The following is a 15,824-nucleotide window of genomic DNA, read 5'->3' as shown; positions in this document are numbered from 1 at the left end:
TTCGGGCCCCGGTGCTGTGGAATGCTCTTCCCCCGGAGATTGGATCTGCAACCTCATTGGAAATGTTTAAATCTAAGCTTAAAACACACTTCTACTATATAGGATATGAATAACCTATATTTTATGTTTCATACAGCTTATAGTCAGGTGTGGCTTATGTATGTACAAAATGTTTTTCCTTTAAAAATGTACTGGGTGTGGCTTATAATGAGGTACACCCTGTAGTCTGAGTTTAACACTATTTAGATCCAAATGATAAACATTATCACCAACCTCGCTTTGCTCACAGATAACAAAAGTCAATTATCCATCCATCCATTATCTGTACCGCTTATCCTCAGTAGGGTCGCGTGTTGGAGCCCATACCAGCCATCTCTGGGCAGTGGGCAGGGGACACCCTGAACTGGTTGACAGCCAGTCGGAGGGCACACAGGGACAGACGCTCATTCACACCGAGGGACAAGTTGGACCGGCCAATTAACCTGACATGCATGTTTTTGGAATGTGGGAGGAAACCGGAGTGCCCGGAGGAAACCCACGCAAGCTTGGGGAGAACCTGCAAACTCCGCACAAGAAGGTTGGTAGCTGGATTTGAACCCATAATCTCAGAACTGTGCTGCACACGCGCTAACCACCGCTTCGCCGTGCTGCCCAAAAAGTCAATTATATACATTATATATTAGATTATACTATAGAACTTTCGCATGTTTTATCGACATTTTATTCATCTACATTTTATTTTTCTTCCCCTTGAACTGGTTCAATCCAGAGGGACAGTCCTGTTTTGTAAATGCGTGTTTTGGTGTGAAAGCCTGCTCCTTTGTTTTCTCCTTTTTCCGCATGTTTGTTCTTTGCGCACTGATGTCTTGTAGTCATTTCCTACAATTACAGGCCAACAACATGACACCAAATTCCCTGCTTCATCCATTATAGATCGAGCGCCGACCCAGCCGGTCTTACCAGAACGTTTGCGCTAACAGGTCTTAAAACAACTCGTCTTGGCGCTGGTCCCGATGAGAGGAACTGGGACCCATGACAAGAATCAGGGAGCTGAGGTGGAACAAATCTGCTCAAATATTGATTACTAAGGGTGTCTTAGAAGTGTTTAGTCTCAGCCAAACAGCCGCCCCTGGGACTCTGTGGCAGGTTTTAAAGGCTATGCCGCCGTAAGAGGAAATGCAGGCAGGCTTCATGGGCTTTAACCACCTTACGCTGTTGATTCAGGCAGAAGTGAAGTCCTCTGAGGGGGAAAGCGTATCACCAGAACCGCAGCATTGATTGGAAAGGATCTTCTGCATTCAAGTGTACATTTTGTTTTGTCCCTAAAGAGACTTGTACTGAAATTTACTTTTTACATTAAATTTTATCCATTTTTTTAAGTTATAAAAATGTGTCGTCTGTCAAAATTGCTCATGAAAGGGGATGACCTCATGTGTGGTCATGTGTGTGCTTCTCAAGGTTTCTTAATTTTCCTCATGTTGAGGTTTTTGAGTTTTTCCTTGCCCTCATGTAGGTTTTAGATCAGGGGATGGTGTCATAAGTCTGTGGTTTGCAGTAATGTTTGGTCTGTACAGCCCTTTGAGACTCTTTGTGATTAAGGGCGTCACAAATAAAAATTACTTGACTAGACATGAATCAATATAAAATCAACAGAAATCAACAGTTTTACCAACATCCGACAGAAAAACTTGCCTACAAGGCCAATACGTAGGTTCAAGTCATTCATTCATTCATTATCTGCACCGCTTATCCTCAGCAGGGCCGCGGGGGTGCTGGAGCCCATCCCAGCTATCTTCGGGCAGTGGGCAGGGGACACCCTGAACTGGTTGCCAGCCAGTCGCAAGGCACACAGGGACAGGTAATTTGCTCGCTCATTGACACCTAGGGACAATTCGGACCGGCCAATTAACCTGACATGCATGTTTTTGGAATGTGCGAGGAAACCGGAGTGCCCATGCAAGCACGGGGAGAACATGCAAACTCCACACAGGGGGTTCGATCTCATGACCTCAGAACTGTGCCGCACACGCGCTAACCACTGCTCCGCCGTGCTGCCTAGGTTCAAGTCAAGTCATATTTATTTGTATAGGCCTTAATCACAAAAATTCTCAAAGGGCTGCACAGACCAATGTAAAAACATCCCCCATCTGAAACCTATGGGAGGGCAAGAAAAAAAACTAAAGAAAACCTCAGCATGAGGAACATTAAGAAACCTTGATAAGGGGTTGCGCATGAGGTAATCTTCCTTGACCAAGAATGTTGCAAGGGTATTAACAAAGGGATTGCTTAAAGATAGATGTGTGAGAGTATTCTTGTCTCTAACAGAAGAGGTGGAAAAAGCAGAATTTTGTCAAAAAAAATGTACTTTCATCAGGCTACCTTATCATTTTGTCTCATTTTTTATTTAGGTATATTAATTGCTTAAAAACCTTTAAGGTTGTAATATTTAGCTAAAATCCTGTGAAAAAATTGAGTATACTTTACAAATAATTACAGTAATGTGTTTCCTTGCTAGATCATGATCCAGTTATTTAAGATTTCAATCTATTGCTGATTTATAGTTTTCATCTTTGAAGATGACATCAACTCAATGTTGGTCTACAACTGCCCAAAAGATGAGCCTTGTTCAAGGTATGGCGTGTCAGTTAAGGTGTCTATAAAAAGTTGAAGTGGAATATTTTCTGTATTAAATTTGTGTTACAATGCACAGTTCAAGAAGCCCCTGTGTTTTTTCCTACTACGCCTATCTGCTTTTATCTTTCTTTTAGCAAAGCTGTCCGGAGCAGAAAGAATAGGAGGATGCTCACCCTCGCATGCTTTTTCTGTCAGTTTGTTAGTGAAGCATGAAAATTGTGAAAGTAAGGCTTGTTTCCCAGTGCAGTCCAAACGCCAACAAAACCCCAAAAAGACGAAAAAAATAAGAGTTCATTCGACTGTGTCCAAGAAATGCACATACAGAAGGCGCTTGACAGATGCTGGGATGATGACACAAGTTAGGATATTTCAGCAGCGAGAAAAAAAAAGTTTCTAAATCCGTACAGTACCTGAACGACAAAAAACACAAGTCAAGTCATGTTTATTTGTGACGCCCTTAATCACAAAGAGTCTCAAAGGGCTGCACAGATCAAAGACTACTGCAAACTATGATTACAGACTATTATGACACCACCCCCTGATATTGTCAACATAAAATATAGGTTATTCATATGCTATAGAATAGAAGTGTGTTTTAAGCTTAAATTTAAACAATTCCACTGAGGTTGCAGATCAAATCTCAGGGGGAAGAGCATTCCACAGCACCGGGGCCCGAATGGAGAACGCTCTCGAACAGGCAGATTTCTTCTTGGCTCTTTGGATCACTAGTAGACCAGCAATTTCAGAGCGAAGGCTCCGGACCGGAACATAGGGGAAAACACAAAGATATCAATGTCCCTAGCTATGGAAAAAACAATGACTGATGGTTAGAATTAGTTTTGGGTTTAAGGGTTAACATGTTAATGTAGGGTTAACATTACTGCCCACCTCTGCTTTTACACAAATCTCCATAAATTGTTATAACACACCTAACCCCCATAAACCTAAAAATCATACTACAATTACCAGCAAGTTTCAAATCTGGAATCCCTTCTTTAAGTGACACACACATTATCAAAACGAGTTAGCAAAATTAAAGCGCTTGCATGGCTTCAAAATTCATCTGGCAGTTCTCTAATTAAACTAAACTTTTTTTGATGAGCCCCCAACTTCAACTTCTGCCAATATCACTCCGCCTCGCTAGCTGTGCTTTGATTTGGAAGGCAGCCACAGACTCCCTACGTGTCAACACAGCATCAGGTGCATTTTGACTCATTTTGTGCCCGTTTCCAATTTCCATTCTGTGTGATGCGGGCCCCTGAGATAGAGGGAGCAACGGCTGGCCAAACATCTCTACTTTGCCAGAATCTCGACACAAGCTGCAGATGCACACGGTGACACGGGGTCCCGTCACCCTGCTGGCACAAGCCCCCGCCTGGCCATCTGGCGCCTCAGGAACAGGTGCCATTCAGTCATCATGCCCTCCTTCCTATCTGCCTGAAAGAGGCGGCCCTTCCAACACCGAGGTCCTCACTTCGCCTCTGCCAATGTACTTATCTCCTGCCGGAGACACTGCCCACGTCGCACCAGACAGCCAGCATGTTAGAGTTGCTCAGAATATGCTCACAATGGGCCGGGATGTTCTGACTAGGTGGACTTGGCTTGAACGTTTTGGCTGCGCCGGGAAAAAAGAAGAATGTCTCCCGAATGTAAATCATTTATTTTGTCTTGCCCATTCATACAACGTGTCGCCTGGGACAACAGGCCCGTTTCAAGGCCATCAATCAATCCCCCGTCACTCAACGACGACATTAGAGAATCCTCAATTGGAATGTGGAAGCGCAGATTTCCCTCATGAAAATTCCTTGGACTTTAAGCACTTTGACAGTCATCTTCGATTTAACCAATCTTTCAGACAGATAGACGTTTTTTCAGACTTAAAAAGTTGATTGATTTGATTTTGATCACATTACCCTGATTTTAGCTAACCTGCATTGGCTCCCTGTCAGCTTAAGATGTGATTTTAAGGTTCTGTTGGTAGTAAACAAAATTATGCATTGACTTCCTCATACCATTTAGAAATAATTTCCGCCTATGTTCCAGTCTGGAGCCTTCGCTCGGAAAATTCTGGTCTACTAGTGATCCTAAGAGCCAAGAAGAGATCGGCAGGTTCGAGAGCCTTCTCCATTCGGGCCCCGGTGCTGTGGAATGCTCCTCCCCCGAAGATTCGATCTGCAACCTAGTGGAAATGTTTAAATCTAGGCTTAAAACACACTTCTATTCTATGGCATATGAATAACTTATATTTTATGTTGACAATATCTGTGTATTATTTGCCCTCATGTAGGTTTTAGATCAGGTGATGGCATCATAATAGTCTGTGGTTTGCAATAATCTGTGGTCTGTTCAGCCCTTTGAGACTCTTTGCGATTAAGGGCATCACAAATAAACATGACTTGACATGACATGACTTTAGTCATTATTGAGTTATAACAATTCTTAATAAATAAATTACATCAAACTAAAAGTAATAATAAAGGTTAAAATATTAGACATTCTATATTTGAACTTTGTTTCACTAACACAGATTTCAGGATCCCTCGTTTGTGTCTTTCCTTTATGTTGGTCCACTAGCTTTAAGGTTCGCAATCATTACTTCTACCTGGTTTAATATCTGACTATATTTTACTTATGGTACCACATTGTACAATGTTGTTTTAGCTGAACTCCATCCCCTAATGCCCCATTACAACATTGTACAATGTGGCACCTTGAGTAAAAATAGGGTGTCATCTAAAATATTAGTGTTTAAATTGTTAACATTTGACGCTCTCGCTGACACGAACCGGATTTAAAAAATGCATGTATACACGCCATACTACAAATGCGAAATGCTCTGTCCACTCCACGCATCGGCACGGTATTGCAGTACCTCCGGGAACGGTGCATTCACAATGATCGCAGCAAGGCTTTAGGGCTAGGACCTTAGCTTGGCATTTTGGCTGAGAGTAAGTGACCCGGCTCCTAGGCTTTGTAGCGTATTATGAACTGACCGATAACGGGTAATGGATAATAAATAACGAAGATAGAACAATAACCCTTAAAAACCCCATGTATACACAAATAAATACGATATAAGCACTATTTTCCTTTCTGTGTGGCCCAGTACCAAACAACCCTCGGGCCCATTTCCGGTCAACAGACTGGTGTTTGGTGACCAGTGCCCTAGCTGATTGATTGTATCTTCACTGCATCTATCGTATTTCTATCTATCTACCTTGGTCAAATCCTACAAGAGGGGTGACCGACCGCAAGACAAACACATACAATAACAAACAAAATAAAAAAGGAGAAAATAGCAAAAAACACACACAAACATTTTTGGACCATGGCCAACCTAAACACCCAAACAAGTTAGGCACCTCGGCACCAAAGTTGGTCATGCGTTCGTCCCTCCAGATGAAACGGGACTCAAGAAAGCAGCCATGTCACTCGGGTCAGGGTGACACAACACACTCTTTTGTTCAACAGCAGGGCCCGACAGCTTTCACTGGTTTACCCCTGCCGCATCATACAGGTGCCCTGCCAATCCCTTAGAACACGACCAAACATCCCATTATCATTTAACACTATCCTTTTACAATCTTATTTCTAAGTATTTATAATCAGCTAGTCGGCTAAGTGACCTTAAAATTAAGCATGTTTTGCAAAGATTTACAGGTTTTATTAGGAAATACAGAAAACAAACTCCATTTGCACCATTGCTGGCTCATTAGCACTGCCATTTCCCTGCTTCTCCAGCTCTGTTTTTCACATGCACTCAAGAATCTCTTCAAAGATACCAGGCACACCCACTTGTATCAAACAACACGATAAAAGCCTTTACATACCCGTCTCTTTGATAATACAGATGTAAGACGCCTGAAAAAATAACACGGCTGCATTTGTGTTTGATATTACCAGCAAGGGGAGGACAATCCATTTGCAGAAGGATGTCTGAATAGGAGCGTTCATGCCAAATGTTTTAAGCACAAATGTGCCACTTCTCTCTGCCACAGACGCCTCCAGTGTGGGAATTTGTGAGGGGAAAATATCAGTGGGGTGCAGAAGTTTAGAGGATGTTTGTATCAGTGAGAGTGAAGTACTATGAGCTTAAAAACTATAAATTCAGACTATAAGCCACAACTTTTTTCCTAAACTTTCAACCCTGCGGCTTATGCAATGATGCGGCTAATTATCCAACGGCCGCCAGGGGTGCCAGAGCAGTAAAATAACTTTGCACTTTGTGCATAAATAAAACTTGCATGAACAGACCCTTATCATGGAAAAGGTTTTTAATCAAAAGGGCAAACTACTATATTGGGAATAATTTTACGAGGCTGTTTATTTGTAAACTGAAATAATGTGGCAAAACAAATGGATTAAAAGAAACAATGTCCAACAGAGCAGACATTTTTAAGGCGGATTTCTATTTATCTGTTCGCATTATCGTTTTGGAGTCAATATTTTACACGGAGGGAGTTTGCATGTTTCCCTGTGCTTGTGGGGGTTTCCTCCAGGTACCCTGGTTTTTCTCCCACATTCCAAAACCATGTATGTCAGGTTAATTGGGCGGTCTAAATTGTCCCTAGGTGGGAATGAGCGAGTGAGTTGTCTGTCCCTTTGTGCTCTGCGACTGGCTGGCAACCGGTTCAGGGTGTCCCCTGCCCACTGCCCGAGGACAGCTGGGATGGGATCCACCATCCCCGCAACCCTAGTGAGGATAAGAGGTGCAGATAATGGATGGATGGATTCTCTAGCTGGTCCTTGACGTAAAGAGGCCGTTTTCGCGAGCATTCTAAGAAGTTAAAGACGACCAGGGGACAAATTGGTGAGTTATCTCGGCTTAATAGTTTTCGGTTATCTTGTTCCTGACTATTCGTGATGTTTCTCTGATGAGTATATTTTTAAAAGGTCATAATTTCTTGAATCGCAAGAGTTTAATCTTACCAAAGATATGCAGCGTGGCGTATTCTAGAGACATCGTAGACACGTATTTGTTTATCAGAAGTCCATTGGCCCGCCGGCGGACCGGCGGAAAGTTGAGGGGTTAAGGTACAATACAGTATTTAAACTCTTTTTGTGTACTGTTTTTCTTTTGTAAAAAAACTCATGTTTCAATGTGGGCACGTGCGGCTTATAGTCAGGTGCGGCTTATGTATGTACAAAACTTTTTTTTTTTCCTTTAAAAATGTACAGGGTTGCTTATAATCAGGTGTGATATATTGTCTGAATTTTAAGGTAAGTTGAAACGTCCAACATTTGGAAATTATGATGATTTCAAGTAGTTCAATCACAACTATAAATCTCAAATGAAGTGTATATGAGTAAGATCCAAAGTGGCATAATCGTTGATTTGTTTTGGTCAGCCATAAACTTTGTAAAATAAATTCTTACTAAGACATGTTCCACAAAATTATGATCGCAAGGTCGTTTTATACATTTGAAAAAGGATGTTTTTCAACAGAAATCACAATCCCACTTTCAATGAAAGATACCAAAGCAAAAGATGTATCATAAATAAAATGATTTGGCTGTGCGCACTCCACGTCCTTGGCCAATGATTGCAAACGTTCCAGCTATTAGAGTCTCCTAAGTGTTGTATTCCTCAAGATTACCTGGGCCTTCGTTTTGCATCCTTATGACTCATGCATGCATGCAAAATGTAGGGGATAGGAACGCTCTCGGTAATCAGCTCTTGATCTCTGCGAAAGCCAATTTGCTCTTTGTTTTGCTTCTGCCGCATATCAACTGAGACGGAAGTCACTTTGGTTTTCCATTTTGATCATCAGCACCAGTCAAGAACTCTTGATTGTGCCTAGCGAGTGAGTCATTTTCAATCATGATACGACACTCATACAGTATCTGTCATGAATAAACATGTACAACGGTCCTTTTTTCCATATTCACCCCTCCCTCGTATGATAATTCTCACCTGTTGTATTAAAATGCGTAATGGGTTCACGATTGCAGCCTGAGTGATGTGTATTGTATCAACAATATCATAGCAAGCAACAAAACCCAATTAGTACCTGCCTGGATATGATGAGGAATTATTAGCGGCGTCATAGGGAATCAGTGACAGCAGCTTTATGCACAGCACACGAGGGCATTAATGGCATAAAAAAGACTTATTAACCAAATGTACGTCCATATTTATGATTTATTTTTCAAACATGTACCGGTTTTACTAACTAACTCCTAAATAGTGACCTATAGAACACCTAGTGTTAAAATGATTCCGATGTATCTGGTACGGATACTTGTAGTATTCACAAGTGTTGTAGGGTTTCAAATTATTATCTTGTTTCATCACATTTATACTGTATAGATGCAAATAATACCAATAAAAACATATAATAAATTGTTTTTTTACCGAGAAATTATTTGAACTGAATTCACCCCTGCCTAACATTCAAATATTAATCTGACACCGTTGTCCAAGTTTGGGTAAGTTAAATCTCCAAACGCCACCTGTCCAAGGTACATTTATGCAGCTACATGACCCATCTGGTTCCTCTTTTCCAATTTGAGCAAAGAGACCAGATGAAGTCAAGTCAAGTCAAGTAAATGCTGAAAAGAAGGGGGCCAAGTACTGAACCCTGCGGAACACCACGGGTAACACTATGTAAAGGGCTCAGATGTCATTTCACAAAATTCAACACAGTGCGTCCTATCTGAGCGGTAGGATCTGAACCATAAGAGGACGGTTCCTGAGAGACCAATCCATTTTTCTAACCGTTCTAGTAAGATATTATGGTCCACAGTGTCAAAGGCAGCTCTAAGGTCCAGCAGCAGCAAGAGTGATGAAGCGCCAGAGTTTATTGCCAGTAGAAGATCATTGATTACCTTAGTCAGGGCTGTCTCAGTAGAGTGGTGAGCCCTGAATCCTGATTGCATAGATTTGAAAAGATTGTTCTCGGATATAAAATCATTCAGCTGCTGTGCCACAACTTTTTCAAGTACTTTAGAAAAAAACGGTAGGTTTGACACAGGTCTATAATTACATAATCTTTCTGCATCAAGGTTGGGTCGTTTCAGTGTAAGTTTGACTTAAAACGAGTCTGAGTGACACTCGGGGGAGAAAGGTTACATATTAAACTAAAAGTGGGCTTTAGTCAAGTTTCATGATTGCAACGGTCTCATAGGAACAATGGGTGTGACCTGGAGGTTGATCCGACTCTCACTACCATGTTAGGAAATCTCTTAGCTAAGTTTTAAGAGTGAAATGCCATCACATCAATGGTATTGGGCTGGCACCATGTATCAAGTACATACTCTATAATATATTGGAATGACACTAGGAATCATTTCAAACGTTAGTAGCATTGGTACTTTGCATTAACTGATTTTATAGCTATGTTCCCATTCATTTATGAAGCAAGCTTGGCAAATAAAAACTAAAATACTAATGTATTTCAAAAACGTTCACAAAAGATGCAGGTGGTAGCATTAACGATGGCCATTGTAAGTAACAAAAACCTTAAAATGTAACCTGGTATTGGCCTGATACTTATACTCTATATGGTAACGGCATTGCCCAGAACTACAGATGAAATTACTTCGTAACACTATCTCATTATCACTGCATTGAACATGTTACTAATTCCTAATGTATGTCGCAATTAAGCTGCCATTTACCAAATGTGTTTGGACACCAAGCGAAAATACTTGATGTTCAACTTAAAGCACATCTGAGACATGCTTGAAAGAGACCAACAGCAAAGTTAAAGTGTTAAAGCCCCAGTGTGTAAAATTTGACTACTAGATGGCACTGTTTTGTCTAATGCAATTGAAAACCAGTTCCACAGAGCACAGCAGAACAGAAAGGTCCCAGAAAAACATGGCAGCAACCTCTAGGTCGGGATTCTACTATGTAAAGAAGTTCCTTGCCTTGTGATTTTTTTAATGGTATGACAGTTTATGTATTTTTTTCCTAATATTCAAATTGAGTCAAGTCAAGTCATGTTTATTTCTATAGCCCTTAATTACAGAGTCTCAAAAGGCTGCACAGATCAAAGACTATTGCAAACTACAGACTATTTTGACACCATCCCCTGATCTAAATCCTACATGAGGGCAAATAATACACAGATATTGTCAACACAAAATATGGGTTATTCATATGCTATAGAATAGAAGTCTGTTTTAAGCTTAGATTTAAACACTTACACTGAGGTTGCAGATCGAATCTCAGGGGGTAAGCTAACAGGGAGCCAATGGAGGTTAGCTAAAATCGGGGTAATGTGATCAAACTTTCTAGTCTTAGTTGAAAGCCTCACTGCAACATTTTGCACTAGCTGAAGGTTCTTGATTTTGGACTTCGGGAGACTGGAGAGCAATGTTACCTCTAAGCTGCGTGTGTGCGCAATTGCGCACTACCCAGAGCTTTTCCGCGCACAAGAAAATCTAGCCAGCTCACACAAATCAGGGCTCGAAATTGCTAATTAAGTCAAAGTTACAGTGCATGAAGGTAAAAATACACGGGTTTCCCTGACGCTGTGTTCTAAATGTGGTATTTTGATGTCAATGTCGAAGTAGAACGAAGTTGAGTAAAGTCAGTAGAGTTTTTCGAGAACCGGCTTCTTCGGCTCGGCTCACTAAAAAGAAACCCTCTCTTTCGGGTCAACATTGAACTTCCACTAAAAATGTGATTAAATACTGTTCTGTATCGTGCAATTGACTAAATAAGCCCCCAAAAATGTCAGTATTATGCGACAAAAGATACCAGGAAAAAAAATGAAATGGAAATCTTGTGAAAGAATTGTTGTGAAAACAAATACCGTTTGTAGGCCGTACAACCTTTGCAATAATACATTAGTCAATTCATTCAAAAGTGAAACAAATTTTGCATTGACGGAAACTCAGCAAAATGTAACTTGATGTCAAGTTGGCAATTTCGGCCAATGTAACTTGATGTCAAGTTTTGGACACGTTTGATAATGGATTAGTTGCCACACTTGGGATTGCTGTTGCTCACTGTTGTTTCAAGCGTGGCTCACAGTCTTTGTGTGAACGCTCAGACCCGTGGAAAATTACAGGGAACATTGCTGGAGAGTAGTGCAAATCAATGTTTTTTTTTTTACTAAATGAAATATTTTTGTACCACTCAGAGGCACTCAATGTTACACACTGTCCCTTTAATGTTTGACTTTATTCTTATAAAGAAAAACCCAGAAAATTTTGCACCTCCAACCATGCATAACATAATCATTAGAAGACATTTCCAAATGATCACATTTTACTAGCAACTGACCTCCTCCCCTGCTTGCCTGTCACTCTTCTCCGCCCTCATTGGCATTTCTGGTGTGAGGACCTCCAGTGTTACATATAAAAAATATGAGACGAGCCGAAAAACTTCTGCAATTGAATTGTGAAGGAACAGTTCCACATGCAGCTAATAATGTTAATAAGCCGTCAAAGCGCAAGCAAAACCTTTTGGGTAGTAGCCAATGTTCCCTCTAATTTTCCCCGGGTCTGAGCGTTCACACAAAGTCGGTGAGCAACGCTTGAAACAGTGAGCAACGGCAATCCCAAGTGTGGCAACTAATCCATTATCAAACGTGTCCAAAACTTGACATCAAGTTACATTGGCCGAAATTGCCAACTTGACATCAAGTTACATTTTGCTGAGTTTCCGGCAATGCAAAATTATTTTTCTCTTTTGAATGAATTGACTTATGTACTATTGCAAAGGTTGTACGGCCTACAAACGTCGTTTGTTCTTACAGTTCTTTCACAAGATATCCATTTCTTTTTATTTCCTGATATATTTTGTCACATAATATTAACATTTTGGGGGGCTTATTTAGTCGGTTGTAAGATACAGAACTGTACTGTAAAAGCTGATCATATTTAGTTAATTGTGTATTTCTCTGTCTTCTATGTTACAAATAATCCTGATGAGCTTGACTTATATTACAACTCGTTTTCTACTATTTTGTACTATTTTTGAACTGAAAGATATATATGACGTCCTTGGTTATTCCTACGCATGTGCGAACTTTGAACCGTAGACGTATGTGTGACGTCATTGATACTTTCTGCGCATGCGCACGCTTTTGAACAAAACCCGGCTGCAGCGCGGGAAACGTGTGAGACTTTGATTTAGTCTGCCCACTGCGCAGTGAATAAATTCTAAAACTACATTTGCCTCTCTTACTGATCACTTCAGTTTTAACCTATTACGCAAATATTATCCCTAACAGTACTTAATCACATTTTTTAGTGGAAATACAATGTTGGCAACAGGATTCACTTGATATTATTGGAAATTATTTGAATGCGACACAAACTTTTTATTCTTTCTTCGGTGGTTTTTTTCTCCTTTTTTTTAATTCTTTAAAAAAAATCTCATTGTGTTTATTTTTTCCGAGCAGTTACTTTTTTCTTTTTGTTCTCTATTTACTTTTTTCCTACATTTCCTTCTTTTCTTTTTTTCTGGCTTTTTTCCCTAAATTTTTCCTTCTTTTTTTCTCTTCCTTTTGTTTTGTTTTTTTCTCAGCTTTTCCCTACTTTTTCATTTTGGTATTTTTTTTCTTTTTTGTTCTATTCCCCTCTTCCTGTAAGTCATTTTGTGCATAATTCTACTTAATATTTGTTCATGTTGGGATTAAAGAAGCAAAAACAACCTGAAGAGCCGTTTAGGACCCGAAAGAGCCGGTTCCTTTTTAGTGAGTCGAGCCGAAGAAGCCGATTCTCGACATACTCTACTAACTTTACTCAAATTCTTTCGACTTCAAAATACCGCATTTAAGACACAACGTCAGGGGAACCTGTGTATTTTTACCTTCATGCACTGTAACTTTGACTTAGTTTGCTTCTTAATTAGCAATTTCGAGCCCTGATTTTTGTGCGCTGGCTAGATTTTCTTGTGTGCTGAGAATGTGCGAGCAGTGCGCAATTGCGCACACGGGCAGCTTAGAGGGAACACTGGTAGTAGCACAATATTGCAATTTGAGGATGATTGGAGTTCGAGTATTAACTAGATTCTTTATTAATGTAAGAAATGAGTAAGAACTTTCAGGACATAAAAAGTGAAGTATCCTCCCATAATTAGGTGCGGCTGGATTTCCCCAAAATTGGTGTAAAAACGAGGTCACTGCGACATCTTCATGTGTGATGTAAATAGAGGAAATGTTTTATAGCAAGACTTGTAATCAACCGACTGGGGCTGGTTAAAATGACACATTTATTTTTTATGCAGTTCCAGGAAATAAAATGTTCTCATTAAAGTGGCGTCTATGAGGTGCTATTAGAGCAGGCGGAGTGAGAAAGTGAGGTCGACAGTATGCTTTCCCTGTTATTTCATGAAATATCTTACGACAGGGCATTGATCTGAGTGGGAAGCTGTTGAGTAATTTTGTTATTGCCAACAAATCACTGAAATTTCTTCAGTAAAACTGTCCTGTATTTTTCGCTTTGAGGTTGGTGTCAACATCAACAACTACATTTGCCAGATGCTCACCTCTCACTACCTATTAAGCAGGGTTGGGTAGGGTTACTTTAACTGGATTACTTTCAATTACTTTTGGATTTCTGCAATACGAAAATATGCTAATAAAAGACAAAAGAAAATATGGATAAAATTATGACTCACAACACGTGGTAAGCTTTCTCTCCTGGCTTTGATCTCTTTGATCTCCGGCAAAACTAAAATAAAATGCGACAGAAACAAAATGAAAATATATCCAAACAGCTTGCCAACATCATTTTTGCCGTTCCATGTATTCCGTTACTCCCCAAGCCTGCACAAAATTTAGTCATTTTATTCATAGTTTCTTCCAATTTTTGTGGGCGGGAAGGATCTTGAGAATTCTTTTGAGTGAACCAAATAATAATTAATAATTAGCTTTGCACAACTAAATAACAAAATATTGTTGTAATAAAAGCAATGTGCTTATTTCTGACACATACACATTAGTGAAGAATGGTGAAAATGACACGCAGGTGCCAAACTTGCGGCCATAAAACATCTTGAAGGTCAGACTCATTTAAATTATTTAAAAAAAAACTTAAATTACGAGGGGATAATGCAATAATACAAATCAATAATCACAACAAGAATCATAAACCAAAATACATATGTACGATATTCATTTATAATGTTATCCCTTTGCTGGACTACCATGCTAATTGTAATGTTTTTTGTATTCATTTAACTCAGTTACAAGAAAAATAATACTTCAAATGTTATTGCAACGTCCATTGTAGCCTGGTCATCCTGGAAGGGGGATTACCTCATGTGAGGGCCCTTCTCAAGGTTTCTTCATTTTCCTCAAGTTGAGGTTTTTGAGTTTTTCCTTGCCCTCATGCAGGTTTTAGATCAGGGGATGGTGTCATAAGTCTGTGGTTTGCAATAATCTGTGTTCTGTGCAGCCCTTTGAGACTCTTTGTGATTAAGGGCGTCACAAAAACATGACTTGACTTGACTCTCCTTTAAGAGAAACGTGAAAAACAAACGTTTTTGCTTTACTTTAGACTCATTTTAAAGTTTTAGATTTGATGTGTGTCACAACCAAGTGACGTAAGCGGAAGACGAATAACGTGGGCGGGGCGTCCCAAACCTGATAAATTTCCAAATTGAGAAGCAATTTAAGCCAAAAAAAATAAAATGACAGCAATTTAGCGTAAGATAATAAACTTGAAACGGGCATTAGAGTGTATCACACTTCCCCTTTTCTAAATTAACTAAAAATAAATACCTGCCATTTAGGTAAAAACATCCATAGCCGCGAAACCGCTAACAAGCACAAGCTGGCACAAATTACATCACATTAAATTAGGATACATTTCTTTGCCTTTTTTGTGTGCAGACAACTCACCTTCTGAATTTAGACCACCAAGATGCACTCTTTTTAAAACACAAACATTTAATAAATATTTTGTTTTTAGGCTCCAACGAAGGCTGCTGCCAGAGGCCGAAAACACGTACTTTTGAAGGAGTCGTCGCTGAACTCCAGATGCGTTTGCAGACCGCTAAGAGTGTAGGAAAAATCAACGTATTACAAAGATTAAACGTTAATTATGATAAATTATGATTACTTCAATGTACACAAAGGGTGTTGAAGACCGCTTGGAGTGTGGGAAATTTCAAATAAATTAAGTGATTGAATGCCATTTAATTATTTATTCATCCATTCACTTACTTCCCAGTCACTCTCAACCCTTTTTGAGGCACACAATCCGTCAAAATGTTTGAAAATGAATAC

The 15,824-nt window shown here is 39.8% G+C and overlaps 1 long non-coding RNA gene across 2 annotated transcripts in view; it reads right to left on the bottom strand.

Moving 5' to 3' along the window:
- Window positions 1-15,567, bottom strand: part of LOC148348796 (uncharacterized) — a 163,523-nt gene extending 147,956 nt beyond the window's left edge. For both annotated transcript variants that reach the window (XR_015847716.1, XR_015847717.1), the window contains exon 1: window positions 15,438-15,567. This is a non-coding gene — a long non-coding RNA (uncharacterized LOC148348796). The remainder of the gene's footprint in view (window positions 1-15,437) is intronic.
- Window positions 15,568-15,824: the final 257 nt, after the last annotated feature.

Source organism: Urocampus carinirostris, chromosome 18 (genome assembly GCF_059441175.1).
Source record: "Urocampus carinirostris isolate Australia breed hairy pipefish chromosome 18, RoL_Ucar_1.0, whole genome shotgun sequence".
Classification (NCBI taxonomy): domain Eukaryota; kingdom Metazoa; phylum Chordata; class Actinopteri; order Syngnathiformes; family Syngnathidae; genus Urocampus; species Urocampus carinirostris.
This window is presented reverse-complemented; position numbering and strand designations above follow the sequence as displayed.